A 12,601-nucleotide genomic window follows, 5' to 3' on the forward strand; every position below is an offset into this window, starting at 1 on the left:
GTCTGCTGAGGTCTCTAAACCTGCATGTGTTTACTGAGAGCCCCACACATCCCTCCCACACTCACAGTCCCTTTCCATGATCTGCCTGAAGACCACATCACTTTCTCTTTTTGTGGGTATAAATCCCCTCATTCTAAGTCATCCTTATCTCCCACACCCTAATCTCCGGGTGGCTCTGTGTACTGCCATTTCTGACCCCATCTTTTATGCCTGCACAATTTGGGGAAGCCCTTTTGCGTGTTTGCTACAACTCAAAAATCTCCTGTGTCCTCATCCATTTCTCTGAGAATTTCCTTCAGAGGAAATTCTAAACATCTTTTACTCTAAAAATATCTAGACCTTGGTTGAGAACACTGGTGCCTACATGTAATGGCTGTTTGCTTTCCCACTCCTCTCATTCCACTGGCCTGTGGGAGAGAACCCGTGTCCTCCTTAGTCCTCATTACTGGTTCAGATCATTCTTCCTCTGTCCCTAAAAGTGTCCAGTTTTGCATCTCATAATATCAGGATATGGTACTCCTGGACCCTTTTTACTGCCATCATCTATTACTGCTGGGATATTGCCTCTTATTCACTAATGATTTTATTTCCTTGCCAGTGTAAATCTCTTCTACATCTTGGTAATGTCCATATCCATGTAAATGACCCATCCAATACTCTAGCCCCTTAATCCTTGATAAATTCCCTACTATCTTATCTCAACAACTTATATCCTTAGTCATACCCTTGACTTTGTCACTATAAATGACTGTAATCCCTCAATAATTTCAGTTCCAAAGATGGTACTCTCTAACCTCATCTCTCTCCTGCTCTTAGTAACCCTACTTCATCAACCCACAGTATACCAGGACTTTCAGATCATTGATCCTGTCACCTACTCATCTCTCCTTTCTTAGCTTAAATTCCATTGTCAATCATACCCCCTTCCAAGAAAATATCCTCGACTTTCTCCTCTGTCTTCCTTCAACTCTCTCACTTGGTTTTACCACCAGTCAGGTTAATTTCAACTCTCTGCAGTCAAAAGTTGCTAAAGAAAAATGTACAACCATGATAACTTGTCTCACGTTAAAAACATGATCACTAACCTCAAATAAGCTCTTATTGTTGCCTAGCAATCACACTATATTCCTTATCTCCATTTACTTAACCACTCTACCAAGATATTAATTCATACTCTCTCCTCAATCAGAAGAAAACTTCAACAAGTTCCCACTTTATCTGCCTATTGACCTCCATCTTTACCCAGATGTTCCACTTATTCTTCTATTACTGTAAATGGAAAATCCTTGTTTTTCCTTCTCTTTGGCATCATTCACAACTGTTATGCCAGCTTAACAACAAATATTTCTTTTTGTTATTATTTCTTCTGGCTTAATTACAAATCCAATTAGTAGTATGCTTTTCTCTTTCTCTTTATAGCAAAACTTCTTTGAAGTGTTATCTTACACACTGTTTCCAATTTTATTCCTCTTTAGCCAAACCTATTCTAAACAGACTTTGGCTTGCACTGCTCCATTAGAAATATTCTTAGAAAAGTCACCAAAAAACTCCACGTTGCTAAATTCAAGTTCAGTCATCTTATTTGATCTGTCCACAGGTGTTGGGTTAGAGTTACAAGTATTGGTATGAATTCATAATTTTTCAACTGTATATAAACAGAGATACATGAATAGCTATATGTGTGTGTGTGTGTGTGTGTGTGTGTGTGTGTGCATGTGCTTGTGTACATATATACATCCTAGCCCTATCTGTTGAAAGAGTCCAGAAGCCATAACACTTGTAGCAATTAGTATACTAAGGATCCAGATTTTGGTTTCTAAATACCATCCATCATTGAAAGAAACCAAGTCTCCTTAGAGAAATGGCCGAGTCCAGGACTAGGACAGAGAAACTATAAGATGAGACTAGAGCATCTTTTTGGGCCAGAAAGAAAAGAAAAACTTAAAAAATGATGGTGACATGTGAAAGGGCAAAAGAGCCAACTTGAAGAGATTCTCCATGGCTAAATTGGTGACAATTAGAGCATCAAAATAAATAAAAATTCCAGCTTACAAAACATTGAATAAAATAGGAACTCATTTTGTAGAGAAACATAAATATACATATGGTGTATATGTGATAATTTTACTGATATAAATATATGAATAAATAAATGAAGGTGAGGGCAAACCTTTATCTTAAATTGACATAAAACATCAATTTATATATATAGAATGACTGATGATGAAAATAACTACTATTTGGCAACCAACTAACATAGTGGCTATTAATTCCAGAAGGAATTGTCAGTGGATACTAAGGCTAATTGGTAGAGGTTCGATGAATAATATGATGTTTGCATAATACATGAATATCTCCCTGTGAATTTAAATACAAAGGGGAATAAGAGGTACAAACTACTAGGTATAAAATAAGCTACATGGGTATATTGTACAACACAGGGAATATAGCCAATATTTTAAAATAACCATAAATGGAATATAACCTTTAAAAATTGTGAATCACTCTATTGTACCCCTGTAGCTTACATAATACTGTGCAGCAACTATACTTCAATAAAAAAATTTAAATACAAATAATCAAATAAAAATGGGAAAATGTTGACTCTATTTTGGGTGAAGATGGTAAAGAAATCTGACAGAAACTGTACTGACACGTGAGCAAGGTTAAAATCCCCAGTAGCAGGAACAGGTTGGCCTGTGTGTCCCAGAAGATAAGGTTCTATGGAGTGCACAGCATTACTGCTGTGGCCTTCCTGCCAAAAATGCACAGCCTGAGATGCGCGTGAGGAAACGTCCAGGTTGAGAGTATCCTACAGAAGGAAAGGTCTGTACTCTTTTAAACTGTCAAGGAATGAAAGACAAGGAAGGGCTGAGGAACTGTTCCAGATGGAAGGAGACTGACAGGACATGACAACTAAATGCAACCTGGGTTCCTGGGTGGGATCCCTGTTGGAGTAGTTGACAAGATTGAATTGGGTCTGTGAATGAAACAGTAGTGTTTTATCACTATTCACTTCCGAATTCAAGGGGTTCTCTGGCGATTCTTTAGGACAGCGTTCTTGTTTTCGAGACATATGGGCTGGGTTTTTGGATTATTTAGGGGGGATAGGACAGCAAGTCAAGAAATGTTTGTATATATATATTTTTATATAATATATGTAAAAGCACACAGAGAGGGAGAGAGAAAGAGAAGGTGATGGAGCAAATGTGGAAAACATTCCCATGGAAGGGATGTAGGTGCTTTTATACTGTTTTGTAACTTTTCCATAGGACTGACACCATTAAAAAACAGTCCTTACTTCCTTACTATGATTTATGAGGCTCTTATGATCTAGTTCCTCATCACCTCTCTGACCTCATGTGCTATATATTCTTTACTCCTTTTTTTTTTTTTTTTTTTTTTTTTGCGGTATGCGGGCCTCTCACTGTTGTGGCCTCTCCCGTTGTGGAGCACAGGCTCCGGACGCGCAGGCTCAGCGGCCACGGCTCACGGGCTCAGCCGCTCCGCGGCATGTGGGACCTTCCCGGACCGGGGCACAAACCCATGTCCCCTGCATCGGCAGGCGGACTCTCAACCACTGCGCCACCAGGGAAGCCCTATTCTTTACTCTTTTGATCTACTCTCCACACTTGTGCCCTGACCTGGGCCCTAGGATGCTGATCTGTGACCACATCAACAGGTCCCCTTCCCCAGCTTCTAGTTTGCTTTGGAAAATGGGGAGCACTATCGAAACAGAAGGGTAAGATAAAAGAGGTGGGGTAGTTTATTTCCCTAGCTCTCTCCTTGCCAGGTCCGTATTGGCAGGAGTTGTGTTTCTGTGCCCAGGCCCTCAGCCCCTACTGGGGACCCTCTCCTCCATCCTCTCCTCCATCTCCAGTGACAGCTCCCTCTGTGTTTGGTAATCCCTCCTTCCCATTCCATTTTAAGTCTAGACCTCCTTAGGGCTTTCACCATCTCCTGTTTGCCAATCTTAACTCTGCTCAACTTTATAAATACCCCCTCATCAAATTCTCAGTTATCTTGTGAGATTGTCCACGTGTCCTTGCAGGATCAGAATGATACACCTTTCCTCTTGTTACTCTGCCCCCATGCATACTGTTCCATCTACATCCTCCTCGCTGCTGGTACTTGGATCTGCGAGGCACAGCTTCTGTTTCTTCTCCCTGAAATGTTCTTTCCCCAGATATATACATGTCTTGCTTCCTCTTTTTCTTCCTGTCTTTAATCAACAGTGATCTTCGCAGTGAGGCTTAACATTTCAACCCCTGACATTTCCTCCTGGCTTTCTCCACAGCATTTATTACTCTCTAACGTAGTGTATATTTACTTATTTGCCTATTTTATGTCCATTTCCTCTTTAGAATACAAAGCACAGAAAGGTAGGAACTTAGGTCTTTTTTCATACTAGTATATCCTCAGAGCTAAGAACAGGGCCTGGCACACAGTCAGAGCTCATTAAATATCTCTTGTTGAATAAATTGTACGTATGTGCCCAAAACGTTGGTAATGAATTTTTTTCAACTAATGACCAATTGACTTACTGACTGAACATATGAGTAAACTTTAACACGTGGAATCAGAGAATCGAAGGGATGAGTGGAACTTGAGAGTCATTGGCTTCAACCTTATAATTTTGCAGAGAAGCAGAATGAGGCTCAGGTTTTATGACTTATAGTGAAACCCACCAACTGTCTCGCCACAAGTGAGAAGCAAGGTTGAGATGATTATCCAGCCCTCTGACCCCTGAGTCCAGTGCCCTGCCACATCCATAGATTCATTTTAGAAAAAGAAATAATAAAATATATTTCATATCATTCTAACTTTTATTTTATATACAGATATTGATCAGAATATTCAAGTAAACCACCCTGAATCTTAGATTAGTGTCACAGTCATTTTCAGGGCTTAAGCTTAGGTAGCTTCTGGCTTTAGGCTGGTTTATTGTCAAAGCTCCTATAACTTGTTTCTCGGCTGTTCTATATTACTTCTCAGTGTATGAGCCAAGGGTGATCTTTTTAATTCCACTAAGCTGCTGAAGCTAAGTAAAAGTAAAGGTCTTTTTGCCTCTCTAACATTCCTGTTGCTGCAGAAATGTTTTTCTATGTTCTCTTGCACTAAATCCTCTTGTTTCCTAATTTCCAGAGGATGGAAAGCCAAAAGAAAAAGAGCATTTGTGCCCAGCCCCTACTGGAACAGGGGAAAATAGTTTCCAAACTATTTCTGTTTTTAAAATAGATTTAGAAAGTAGAAAATCTCTTTAACTTCAATCTTCCTACATTATTTGCCATTTTAAAATGACTCAGAAACAATCTTCACTTTTGGAATAGGCAAAAGAGGAATTCTGGGCTTTTGTTGTTGATTCTGGTAGTGGTGATGGACCATCTGTTGGTTTATAATCATTGTATACCTTATAGAAGAATGGACTATCTTTTTTTTTTTTTTTGGACTATCTTTTTAAAACCAAACATTACTAATGGTTTTGGCCTGATAGAAACATAGTGATAATTCAGTAATTTGGTCTTATTTTCCATTTAGAAGTCAAGAAACTGAAAAAAAAAATAGCTTGTTTAGGGTCACATAGCTAGAAAGTGATAGAATTTGGGTTTTAATTCAGGTCAGTCTGATTCTAATATTTAAGCACTTTTGACTATGTTAATGGCCATATAGGAGAATTATCATTGCCCTGAAGAGTAATACCAATTGTTTCTAAACTAGTATTCTTAAAGAACTTTTATACTGTTTTAAACATTTAAATTGGGTTCCAGAAGCACAGATTCTCAAGACTGAAAGTCTCTGAGGTCATCTAATTGAACCTTCTTCTGGTAGCTTCAGTCTCTCACACACTATCCGGGCAACTGAGCATCTGGTCTCTTATTGAACAACTCAAGTGATGGGGAACTTAATCATTATATCCAAAGTAGGTTTCAGTGTAACTCTAATTATTAGAATAATCATTTGTTTTGATATAAATTCTGTAGCTCTGAAACTTTTAAGTCATGGTCTTTAGACCCAAGACAAGCTCATAAAATGTATGTTGTAATTCTCTGATTATCAACCTGGTAGACAGTAGAATCAGAACAGAACACAATACCATAAAACCTCACTCTCATATATATGGGGAGGGGGTGGTCTAAAACTCCAAATGCAGGTTGGTGATATTACCAATTTAATGAAATAACCATGATGAACCTGGAGTCCAAAGTTCTGTCTTGTGATGCCTATCCACCTAGGTCCCTGCTGTGCTTTGGTGCCACCTAGTGGTGGATACTATGTGACAGATATTGTGATGTGTGCCCTGAGTATTCAGTTGGTTAGTCTAGTAAAAAGGTAGACTTAAACAATGACACAAATAAGTATGTTTTAACAAATTGCAATAATTCCACAGAAAAATAGGAACAGTGATACAGAGAATAAAACAAAATATTTAATTGAGGGTAGAAGTTAGGGAAAGCCTCTGAGGAAGTAACATTTAAAACATGATTATAGGAGTCAGTCTTAGATGTCGTTAAAGGAAAGGGAAAAAGAGCAGGTGCAAAGTTTCTCAGGAATATAGAAACAGGATATTTTTTAAAATTGCAAGAAACTCAGTGAGGTTGACAATTTGTTAACAGGAGGAAAATGAGACTGGAGAGGTAACCTGAACTTGAAGCATTCTGAAGAGATATTGGGTTCTCAGACTGCAATGGGAAGCCATGAAGGTCAAGACTCATTAGATCAAGAGCTGGGATAAAAGCTAGAACACCAGTTAGGAGATTATTGCAGTGGTTCAGGTAAGTAGTGCTCGTGGCTTGAACTAGAGTGGTGGCAATGGAGAGAGATAGACATGATGGCTAAGTCGAGGAGAATTTGCTTTCTGTTGATTTTATTGTATGTATTTTCCCTTTTTACACTTATGTGGTTTATGAACATGCCCTGCATTTTTTAATGAATAAAATGAGGTATTTAGAAGTATTATTGGTTGAACGAAACCAGTTTTTTTGGTTTTTTGCTTTGTTTTGTTGGTTTCGTTCCCTAGACAGTTTGTCAGAGATAGCTCTCTAAGTTGCAGTTATATCTATTAAAATTCTAGCATTATTTGTGTCATCTTAAAAAATACGAGGAAACACTGCAAGGTTTCTGACAACAAACTTACCATCAGACCTTCAGGCAGATGCTATAGAACAGAATGGAAATGTGGGCTAAAAAGAAACTCTTCTTCCTTCCCTATTCCCCAAATTTTGGTTGTTTATCTAGCTTCCTCTCAGATGTGAATGAGAAAAGTGCACACAGAGGCAATATAAATTAATGGGTGGGTAAGAACACAGGCTCTGATGCAAGAATGCCCGATCTCCATCTCAGCTCTACCCCTTACTTGGGCAAGTAACGTAATCTCTTTGTACCTAAGTCCTACATCTGTAAAATAAAGATAAAATGGAGCCCATTTCATAGAGTTGTTGAGACGGTGAAATGAATAATATAAGTAAGGTGTTTAGAAAAGTGGCCTATAGGTAGTGCTAAAAATACTAGCTTTTAAGTTTGTGAAAGATCAGTGTGTAGTTGTTTATTAAATACTTTGAAAATAAAATTGTCACCAATAAGAGGGTTGTATATTTAGAGTGAGAATAGAAGTACAGTGTTTCAACTTTTTCTACCTTCTACCTGGAGTTGAGTCACATACTGGAAATACTTTCTTGCCAACTTGAACACCCAAAATATCCAAGATCAGCAAAAGGATAAAATGAAGAACAGGGACAATGGAAGAAATGTCTAGGGTTTCCACGTATATCCCTTTTTCTATTAAGAATCTGAAGAGGCTCTTGGTGGATGTTTTCAGTTTCTCCAAGGATGAAAAGCTGTTGGAAGGACCTTTACATTTAAGAGTATTTTGACAACCTTAATCAGTGGTTATAAGTAAGAAAGAAAATAAATAAGACAACACTCTCAATAAAAGTCATGGACTTTGCAGTGCCTAAACTTAAATAGAAATAAAGACAAACTCTTCACTGCATTTTCTCTTAAAGACTTTTAAGAGATGCTAAAAAATAGTTTTTGTCTTCATAACTGAGTTGGATTGTAAACAACAGTGTGCAAGAATAATATTTCCCATGATGGCACTCTGATTTTTTTTTTTTAAACAAGTAGACCGCTTTTGGCAATAGCCAAAACATTCAGGAATAACTGTTAACGACATAGCCAGATGTGTCTTAGAGAATCAACTGTCTGGCCAAACCACCAAACGCTGAAGAAAGGGAGAATTAGCTCAGCAGGTACAAAAAATTCCATCATGCATGATGTATGCTAGGAATATTATTGTGACTCAATAGTGTAGTCTTTATTTCCTATTGGGTTTAAAACTATTTCTGAAAGAAGCCTGTTTTTCCCAGTGCTTCTACAAGAGAACAAGTATACCTTTCTAGGTCCCATCCTAGTATCCTGAAAATATCCGTGTGTGTTCACAGCGCTTGATTCATTCCCAGGGTGCGCTGTACTCACTGTGTGATTCTAGCTTATTATTACAGAAAAGCAAACACACGTTAGTCATTCAAATGTATCGTTATCTAGTGAGCCGTTCTACAACAGTTCACTTATTAAGAATTGATTTTTAAAACAAATTAGTCTTTGAAGATATTTCTTTAAAGAAAAACTAGTTTATCCTTACACACTTCTCCCACTCTTCTCCCCACCTCCTCATGCTTACATTGGGGGTTCTTCACCAGGGGAGTCTTCTCTCTGCCCCTTTCTCACTCCTCAGAGGGGGAAGAGGGTTTATCTGACTGGAAAGTTTGGAAGCTCATTCAGGTCAATTTCTCTGTCTCTCTCAGTGTTCTTTCTTTCTCTCTCTCTCTCTCTCATTCTCACTCTCACTTTCACTCTCTCTCTCTCTCCCTCTCTCTCTCTCCCTCTACCCCCGCCCCCCACCCCGCCCAGCTAGATACTGACAGGGTGATGCATTCTCGGCTGTATCTTGTTCTGCGAGAGCTTTTCTTGCCTGTAGTTATTTTGCAATCTCATCTTCTTTCTGCCACACAGTAACCTTATCATATTAGGTTCTCTCAGGGGGTTGGGGAAAAGGAATGAGAGGGATCTAGCATTTTATTTTGAAGAAGAGAGTAAATTCAGCTCAGAAGCACATAAAGAAGCCTACTCGAGTTGTTAATGCTGCTAAGTACCTAACTGCTAGTGGAGGCAATGCACTGGCTTATAAAGTATCTTGAGCATTTGGGCGAGATGGGACAATTGTAATTATAAGGGCTGTGAAGCCGGTCAGTGACTGCTCCATGCCATTATGCACCAAGGGAAGAAAATGATAGGGTCAAATGAGTTAACTCTCAACTCAGGTCCACATATGAAAGCCAAAAGGCCTCCACGGTAGCATCTAAAGACCTCTTCATTTCCTGAAGTCGGAGGGAGACTATTTCAAAGTTCAGTGCCAGGACCTGGTTTTCAGACTAGCAGATTTACAAAGAGTGTTGAATTGACAGCCCTCAAAAGTCTTCTATGTTAATGTCAGAACCCTGATAAAGAAGGAGGGAGATCCTGACATACCAGATGACAGTATGTAGGTGGCTGTCCTTGGGACCTAGGCTCCCAGATTTACTCTGAACCTTCTAAGCCAGAAGGAGTGTTTTCCTCCTGTAGCTATAAAATAGCCCCCTTTTCTTGCTTGGAGACCATTTAAAAGCCTCATGTGAGGTGTATGCCTTGCAAGATGATTCTGGCCCTCCTCAAAATCTTCCCTGGCTTCCTTCATTGCTTCTAAACCACTAACTAGATTCAGTCTTAACATGGCCTGACCAGGGACCTATTAGCCCTACTTTGGGAGGAAATGGATTATTCATCAAAAAGACCTCAAGACCTAGCTAACATATATTAACAGGGACCAAAAGAGCATGCTGGGTACTAAATGAGGATATCCTATATTTTAAGGTTTAATGTCCCAGCAATAACACCCACAGTTATTGCTACAGTTATTGCTAAGAGGCTGCTAATATAGCTCCTTGAAGTTGGAAAAAAAATGATAGCTAGAAAAGCTAGAATGGCACGGATGAATATTGAGGAAAGGCTCAGAAAATTAGTCGTGTCCAAATGGATTTATTTTGCACTGTACCAGAGAATTATTGACTATGATCCTCTGAAGGTCCCAGAAGAAGGTTCCATTCACTCTACTCATAGGAATCTGCTAGTAACACAGAACCAGCATTGTTGAGGAGCTCAGTGGCGGCTGCCCTCTTTATGCAGGGCCAAGAGTATGCTCTACTCTTACGGATCTGGGTTCCCTGGAAATGATGGGAGTCTAGACTAGCAAAGTCCAGGTGGCAGCACTTAATTATCAGAGTCAAGATTGATGTAATTACTGTGATAGGAGCCAACAGCAGAGGCAGCCAGAGAGCCCTGACCCATAGGGATCAGTCAGTGATAATGGTTAATAGAACATGGTGATCCTAGGGTCAAGATAGATGGACAGCCAACAAGAGTATTGCCTAATATCTATAATAAAAATGATCATGAGTGCAGAGATAGAAAGCTTATGGCAGCCACAGTAAAGTTGTGATCTTTTGCCAATTTCCAGACCTGAGCCTATTCTCAGACCTGGAACCCAGAGATTTAAGAAAACACTGGGTCCCCTTGAGGAATGATTCTGAAATGCCTGTGCAATGTTTACAGTGTGATTCTTCCAGTCTTCCTTCTTAGGGACATATGACCATTTCCCCAGGTAACATGCATTCACTGGAGAAAAGACAATATTCAAAACTTTCAGGGGTAGTTTGATACAGGGTCTAATGACTCTAATACAAGGAACAAAAACATCATCATGGCTTCCCTGTGAAAGTGCAGATGCTGGTGATAAATAGTATCTTGACTCAAAGTTTTTCTCACAGTGAGACCAATATGTCATTTTCCTGGTCTCTGAGTGCATAATTGGTACGGATATACTTGGTAGCTGGCAGTACACTCAGGTAGGTTTCCTGGCCTGTGGAGTAGGAGCCAGAAGGAGACGAAAAGCCAAGTGGAAGCACTTGAACTTGCTGACTCTGGCCAAGATAAGAAATCAGAAGCAATATGTTATCCTATGTGGAATGGCAGGGATTAGGGCTACTCTCAAAAACATAAAAGAATACAAGTTCCCATTATATCCCCAATTAACCTGCCAGCAAAAGGTAGATAAATTATGGCCAATGTTGTGAACCCATTTACTGGGTAACATGGACAGCTCTCAGATTTGAATGGGGCTTTTCTGTAGGATCAGGCTGCATTACAAGACTGCTGCTTCTTGGGCCATATATCATGGGAACTTCTATGGTGTTAGAGATTTCTAGATAAGGGTACCATGTACATTTTCTGAGAGCCCCAAGAGAAGAGTCACAGCACAGACACCCTACACTTCTGCAGCAAGATGATGCCATCTGCAACAGAGAACTATTCATCATTTGAAAAGTGGCTCCTAGCATGCTACTGAACCCTAATAGAAGCTTGGCTTCTGTCTTTGGAGCATCAAGTGATTATATGATCCATATCTGGATTTTGTCAGACATACTCAGTAATAAGATTGAAGGGTAAAGCATAGGATGGAAGTGATACATTCAAGTTTGTGCCTAAGGGGGCCTGGGGAAGATAAGAAAGCTACAGATGATCCAGATTTTCCCTTCAAGACACCTTTGCCTATTGCATTGATGTCAGTCCCACAGCATACTTATGGCTTTGGGCGGGGGGAGTCCCTATGATTGGCTGACAGAATGTGATGGGTTCAGGTTGTCATGTTGGTAAAATTTAAGTGTATTGCTGCTATACTGCAATTCCACTCAAGACAGCAGTGAGATGAAACCCTCCTGTGGGCAGAGCTTTGTATAGTATACCTGGCCATCAAGTAGGTATAGAAGGGAAGTAGTCTGAGTACATGTGCATAACCTGTATTCCTGACATAGCTACATCCATGGCAACACAGTACTTGAAAAGTCAGCCTCTAAATGGAGTAGTCATAGTGTCAGGGATAAAGGTTTGCACATGATGCCAATGCTGCCAAGATAGAACATGGTTACTACCCGTGTTGAATTTCAACCAGTCAGAAAAGAATTGATGTTATCCCAATATGGCACCATTCCTCAAGAAACAAAACAGCCACTTGGTGGCAAGTTGAGTAAATCTTTCAGCCTGGAGGGGACAACAATTTGGGTTTACAGAGATCGATCCATGATTGAATATGTTGCCTTCCATCCCTTCCCATACTACCTTGGCCATCACCACTATTTGACGGCTCAGAGTTTCTGACTTATAATCATGGAATCTCACATAACATCACCTCAGAGGAAGAGGCCCATTTTGTGACAAAGCAGGTGTGATATTGGGCATATACCCACTGGTCCTAACACATACATCATTATTCATACGCTGCCAACTCAATGGAACATCAGAATGGCCTCTTCAGTGCATAGCTAAAGTTTCAACTTAAGAATGATACCACCAAGGGGCTGGGGCATTGTTCTTCAAGATGCAGCATATATTTTGAACCAATAGCCATTACGTGGTTCAGCATTCCCAATATATGAGATACATGCAACCAGAAATCAAGGTGAAGAAGCAAGAGTAGCCTTCCTCACCATCAGTCCAAATGACCCACTGG

This window comes from Tursiops truncatus, chromosome 3 (assembly GCF_011762595.2).
Source record: "Tursiops truncatus isolate mTurTru1 chromosome 3, mTurTru1.mat.Y, whole genome shotgun sequence".
NCBI classification, from domain to species: domain Eukaryota; kingdom Metazoa; phylum Chordata; class Mammalia; order Artiodactyla; family Delphinidae; genus Tursiops; species Tursiops truncatus.